This window comes from Elephantulus edwardii, unplaced genomic scaffold, assembly GCF_000299155.1.
Source record: "Elephantulus edwardii isolate Elephantulus edwardi_28Jun2011 unplaced genomic scaffold, EleEdw1.0 scaffold00217, whole genome shotgun sequence".
Taxonomy (NCBI): domain Eukaryota; kingdom Metazoa; phylum Chordata; class Mammalia; order Macroscelidea; family Macroscelididae; genus Elephantulus; species Elephantulus edwardii.
The window spans coordinates 4,519,624-4,526,591 of NW_006399967.1; positions in this window are offsets into that span (position 1 = coordinate 4,519,624).

Here is a 6,968-nt window from a genome sequence, read left to right on the forward strand (position 1 = left end):
TCTATTCAACTCTTTAGTATCTTGAATTCTTCCCTGTGCTTTGGCTTCTCTGCGCTCCAGTGCAATTTTCAGAGTCTCTTCTGACATCCATTTTGCTCTTCTCTTCCTCTTCTGTCTTTGCAATGACCATTTGCACTCTTACTGTATGACACCCTTGATATCCTCCCACAACTCGTCTGGTCTTTGCTCATTGGTGTTCAAGGCTTCAAACCTGTTCCTGAGATGGTTCTGAAATTCAGGTGGGATAGAGTCAAAGTTATATTTAGGTTCCCCTGGATTTGGCTTAATTTTCCTCAACTTCAGCTTGAACTTGCATATGAGTAGTTGGTGGTCTGTTCCACAATCTGCTCCTGGCCTAGTTTTCACAGCTGATACTGAGCTTCTCCAGCGGTTCTTTCTGCAGATATAATCGATCTGATTCCTATGCATACCATCCGGTGAAATCCATGTATATAACCTGTGTTTAAATGTATCTTGGATGATTAAAGATGGCACAGGATAGGAGTTCTGATCCATTGTCCATGGGGTTACTATGTTTTGTATTTGACTCATGGTACTTAACAACAATTTGGGTGAGCATCATGATCTTGTCCAGTGCTGCTGTTTGGCTACTTCTTCCAGCAGATCTTGCTAAGCTGGACACTGTGGGGCTCCCACTGCTGCAGGCTTTCAACTCTGCCCAGAGCTCCCTGCAGCCCTGCCCTCTGGAACAAATACTCTGAGTCTGCCTACAACTCCCAGTAGCTCCCGCGCTCGCCCTGGGGCTGCTGTACTACAATGCCCGCCATGCCACGGGGTCCCCTGGCTGTGAGGTCCCTTTGCTTTGGGGCATCTTCCCGCGGTCTGTACGCCCAGGCCGCCTTGCTCCCCCCACGCCCCTGGGGCTGCCTCTCCGCAGATAGGGCGCCCCGCTTTCCCGTGCCCCAGGTTCGTTTGTGAAGTGAGGCCCTGTCAGTGGAACTCCGGGATTGGCCTGGGGCGGCGGACCCAGCGTTACCAACCTCGCTTTTGTGGGGCGCAGCGTGTGCACATTTTAACAGGGTCCCTCTGTTCCCAGGTCTTTGGGGACAAGCTTTGACTTTGGGGGACAGAGAAGCTGGTGGGGGGGTACCTGGGGCGGCAGCAGACATATGGGTTCCAGAGGGGTCCTTGAGTGGGGCAGGCGGTGAACAGCTCCCTGGCTAATGGAGAGACTGGGCGAGTCCACCTGCAGGTGCAGTGGGAGAAAGGCCTGGGATCAATTCCGAACACTCGGCTCCTGAGGACCCTGTGGAGGCCGGCCTTGCGCTGACGCATGCGAGCAGCGAGGAGCCTGGCGACTGGGACAGCTGGTCCTCACGCTGTCGCTGGCTGGCCAAGTGGGGCTTTGGCGCAGCCTGCGGAGCACAGGGCGCCTGGTCTTGCAGCCCCGTGGGAAAGCACTGGAGGGTGTGGCTTGAGCCCCAAGGATCCTGTTGCCAGGGTACCCCTGGTTGGTAGGGGCTAGGATTCCGTTGCTAAAGCTGGGGCCCTGTTGCTAAGGGCCTGCTTTTGTTGCTCTTGTAACCTGGGGAGTTGAAACACCCAACTACACAAAGGGTCCTTGCTCTTTAGGAGTTATGGAGGCTGCACCCCTTCCGCACAAGCAGATTTTATTTGTAGCAAGTTAACGGTGTCATTGTGGAGCCTACCCGGTGCTGGCAGCTGTCTCTGGAAGGGAGTTTGAATCCAGGGAGTAGTAGTGGGCTTCGTGTTTATTGACAACTTTTAAAGGGAAAGGTGGAAATTTCTTGCAAATGTAGGTTTTTGTTGGTAAGTGCCATCGAGTGGACTACGGACTAAGCAAGCGACCCTTGGAACAACAGAGCAGAATGCTGCCCTCTCCTGTACAGCCCTTATGATCTCTGAGATGCCTGTTAATTCAACTCATTGGACAGCTTTCTCTCTTTTATTGACCCTCCACCATTCCTGGCATAATGTCTTTTTCCAAGGATTGTCCCCTCTTGACGTCATGCTCAAAGTGTGTGAGAAGTTACACCTTCCTCACCTCTGAGGACCACTCAGGCTGCACCTCCCCAAAACACGCTTGTTTTTCTTTTGCCAGTCCACGAGATACTCAGTACTCTTCAAACAACTACACATCTCAAAGGCGTACATTGTTTTTGGCATTCTTATTCATTGTTCAACTTTCCACATACATAAAGCAATTGAAAAGGCTAAGGCTTTTCAGAAGCATCTTAGTCTTTAAACCGATATCTTTGCTCTTTAGCACTTTGGAGAGACCCTTGACAGCAAATTTTCCACAATGAAACACATCTTTTTATTTCTTTTTTTTGTTGGTTTTGTTTTTTATAATTATATTTTATTAATTTTCATAAACATTTACAGAGATTTTGGGTTTCCATTCATTCATTGTTGCACTATTCTCTCTACCTTCCTCCCAGTTTATTCTTGTCCAAATGCCACAGTGCTTGTCAAAGCCAGTTCTGATTAATCTTCTTTGTCAGTGTGTCCTTTGCCATTCCCTATCACTCCTCCCTGAGAGAGACTTCACCCTGAGTCATAAGGAAAAGGGGACGGTGTATTCTCTTAGCTACTTCCTGCTGAAAAGGGACGCTGTGGGTTTCAGGGTGAAGATCTTCTCTCACTACTCTAAAGGGCCCCTTTGGCAGTAGGAAACACATAGACTATTATGGAGATTGATTTTGGAATTTAGATGCACTCTTATTGATTGTGCTTGGCCGTACATGTTCATATCCTTGAAGATGTATCATGGGGGTGTTGCAACCTAGAAGACACAAATTTGACTAACAAGTTATAAGTACATGAGTCCAAAAATTATGGAAAAGTAAAAGAAAAGATTCTTTCATTGTTTTACAAACCCTCCCCCAGGTCCCCTCCACCATGTAGCCCTCGCTCTAGTCTCCTGTGATGACAGAAATACCCAGTTATATATCTCTTTTAAACAGTTCTCTCCCTCCTCTGTTTCAGTGCAGTATACATTATTGAACCCATCTTACTCAGTCTCTCCCCAACCCCAAGGACAGTCCCATTCTACAACAGTGGCATCATGTAATATTTGTCCTTTTGTGAGTGGGATATTTCACTCAGCATAATGTTCTCCAGAGTCATCTTTTTATTTCTTGACTGCTGTTAACACAGCTGTAGATTGTAGACCCAAGTGAAATGAAATAATTTAAAACTTCAATCTTTTCTCAATCTGTCATGATGTTACCTATTGGTCCAGTGGTTAGGGTTTTTATTTTCTTCATGTTGAGATATGACCAAAATTGATAGCTGTAGTCCTTGATCTTCTGCAGCAAGTGTTTCAAATCTTTTTCACTCTCTCCAAGCAAGTTTATGCCATCCGTATAACGCAGGTTATTGATTAGTTTTCTTCCAAGCCTGATGTCACATTCTTCTTTATTTAGTTCAACTTCTTGAATGATTTTCTCAGTATAGAGATTGAATTGGTGTGGAGACAAGACTCAACTCTGATGGACACCTTTGTTGATTTTAAACCATGCAATGTCCCCTTGTTCTGTTTGGACAACTGCTGCTTAGTCTGTTTATAGATTTTGTATGAGCTTGATTAAGTGTTTTAGGATTCCTGTTCTTCTCAGTGTTAGTCAGAGCTGAGTCTGGTCTCTACTAACCCCATGAGTGGGAACTGTCCCCTTCCACAGTGTCCACAGCACAAAATCACTTCCTTCTACTAATTCTGACATCAATCCTACTGCCTTGTCATTGTTGTTAGGTGCCATCAAATCAATTATGATTCATAGTGGTCCTCTGAATACCAGATCTGAACCCCATCTTTTCCTATGCCAACCTCACAATCTCTGACACACTTGAGTCCGTTGCTGCGGTCCCTGTGTCAGCCCACCTGGTCGAGGATCTTCTGCTTCATCACCCACCTTTCCAAGCATACTGTCCCTCTCCAAGGATTAGCTCAAACAACATGCTCAAAGTATGTGAAATGAAGCTTCATCTTTGCCTCTAAGGAGCTCTCTGCCTGCACCATCTCTGAGACATATCTATTTGTTATTTTGGAACAGATATTTGTCTGTGGAATATTCACTACTCTTCTCCAACACTACGGTTCAAAGGCATCAATTCTTCCTTTGGCATTCTTAATCATTGCCCAGCTCTCAGGTGCATAGCAAGTAATTGAAAAGACCATGATGTAAATGGCACTCCTCAGTCCTCAAACTAACATCATTGGTCTTCAATAATTTGGAGAGGTACCGCATTGTAGACTTTCCCAATGCACTACATCTCCTGATCTTACTGTTGGTACCAAGTGTGGATACAAGTAAGATAAAGTTGTTGACAGTTGCAAGCTTTGTTTGGTCATTGAGAAGCCAAAACAAAGTGAAGAGATGTTGAAGTAAAAGAGCTGAACAGACAATTTCAAAGGGCAAGTTGGGAAGACAGAGTAGTATAAAGGAATATGCAGAGACCTAGAATTGGAGAATAAAAGGGAAGAAATGGCCTGGAATTTCTCAAGCTGAAAGACCTGAAAACAAATTCAAGCCTTGAGCTGCAATATTAGAGATGCTTTGGGCTGAATCTTGAGCTAGCCAGGTGTAAGAGTCAAGATTTGTTATATAGATCTCTGGTCTGGACGCCATCTTAAGTCCTTTGTCTTTGTTTTTCTCAAGTCTACTTCCTGAAAGGACCTCAGGAACAAAGAAGTGACTAACTCCTCCTGTATGAACCTTACTCCAATCAGAGTATGCCAAATGTTCGGGCCCTTGCTAATGAGCCCGCTCATTTACAAATTAGCCAATCACCATGCGCCGCCTCCATCTTGCCTCTCAAGTTCTCCAATCCCCTTGTATCTCCCTGCCCCTCACTGGGTCTTTGCCACTCCCGGCACCAATAAAAACCTTTGCCTGGAAGTGCTGGGGCCTCTGTCACATGGCCACTGTGTCGGTGTGTAGAAGAGTCTCTGCTCTAGAGCTTGTAATAAAATCCCTCATGTTCTCACATCGATTTCAGCTCCCTGGTGTCCTTTGGGGGACTCGTGATTGTGGCACAACACAGGAAGTGCCAAAAGAAGATGGAAGGAATGCAGAATCACTGTACCAAAAAGAACTGGCCAATACTGAAATATTTCAGGAAGTAACATATGCTTAAGAGCCAGTGGTAAGAAAGGAAGATGTCCAAACTGAAATTGGGATGTTGACAAAAAAATAAGGACCCAAGAATCAATGTGATACCAAATGATATGTTTCAAATGACAGATGCAGCCCTGGATATCCTCACTAATCTGTGCTGGGGAAATTTGGAAGATAGCTGCCTGGAAGAGACTCATATTTGTTCCCATTCCCTAGAAAGGGGATCCAACCAAATGTGGAAGTTATACAACAATATCATCAATATCACATGCCATGGGAAGCCAAATTTCATACTAAATATTTGTAATAAACTGAATGCTACTTCAGATTATGAGGGAGGCTGATTCAAGCTGGAATTCACCCTGAAGCACTAAGGTAATCCTTAAATGTTTACAGGGGTAGACACTAAGGCAAACCCTAAGTGTGTATACAATTCTTGTATTTGCTAACCCCTCCCTTCTGAATTAAGCAGAAGGTTTTCAATAGAAAGAGCTTAGCTTCATTTGCATTGAATTCTCTTGGTGATTTGCTCCCTGGCAGTTAACTTGAGTTGTTTGAGAACTGTTCGCCTCCTGCTTTATCTTTGTTTTCTTCTACATTCTTGGTGTTCTGTCTCATTATTAATACTTATAAAAATACCCTCAGTCTGCAACAACACGTAAGCAAAATACTGCTGAAAATCATTTAAAAATGCCTAGGACATACATAGATAGGGAACTCCAGCAATTCAAGCAGCATTTAGAAGAGGCTGTGGCACCAGGGATGTCATGGCTGATGTCTGATAGATCCTGATTGAAAGCAAAGAATACCAGCAGCATGTCTGTTTATGCTTATTAACTATGCAAAGGCATTTGAACCTTAGATCATAACAAATTATGACTAATACTGAGAAGAATGGTAGCCTACTGCCCTACTGGGTACAAAATCCATTGTAATAGCTATGCAGACCACACAGAACCATGTTCATTGTTACTATTATGTGCCATTGACTCAGCTATGACTCAGCGATGCAATGCACAACAACTCTGAACTCTGTTCTATCCTGAGTAAATCTCACTGTCTCTGACATACATACCCTTGTTACCCAGTTATTATGTCAATCCATCTCTTTGGGATCTTCCTGTTCTGTGCTGTCCCTTGATCCTTCCAAGCATGATATCCTTCTGCAAAGACTGAGCCCTCCTGGCTACATGCTCAAAATATGTCAGATGGTGCCTTGAAATCCATGCCTCCAAGGAGCAGCTTGTTTTCACCCTCTCCAGGACAGACCTGTTAATTCTCTTGGCAGTCCATGGTATGTTCAATACTCTTCTCCAGCACCACAACTCAAAGACATCAATTTTTTTTCTGTCATTCTTGGTCATTTTTCAGCTCTTTAATGCAGAGCAAGTAATTGAAAAGACCGTGGCCTGGGTCAGGTGCACCTTAGTCTCTGTTGTTTTGTTGTTGTTATGTGCCATCGAGTCACCTGTGACTCATAGTGACCCTATGTACAACAGCCCTAAACTCTGCTCTGTCCTGGGCCAATCGCCCTTAGTCTCTAGACTGGTATTATTGTTCTATGGCACTCTGGAGAGGTCCCTGACAGCAGACTTCCCTAGTGCAATTGTCTTTTGACTTCCTGACTGCTGTTACTAAGAGTGTTGATTGTGGAACCGAGCAAACTAAAATTGTTAAGAAACTCAATCTCTTCTCTCTCTATTATGGTGCTGTCAATTGGATAATAATGAGGATTATTATGGGCTTCATTGGGCTTACCTTAAATATTTTGCTTTGTCATCCTGTGCTGCCTTTTGAAATCTTCTATTCAACTCTTTAGTATCTTGAATTCTTCCCTGTGCTTTGGCTTCTCTGCGCTCCAGTGCA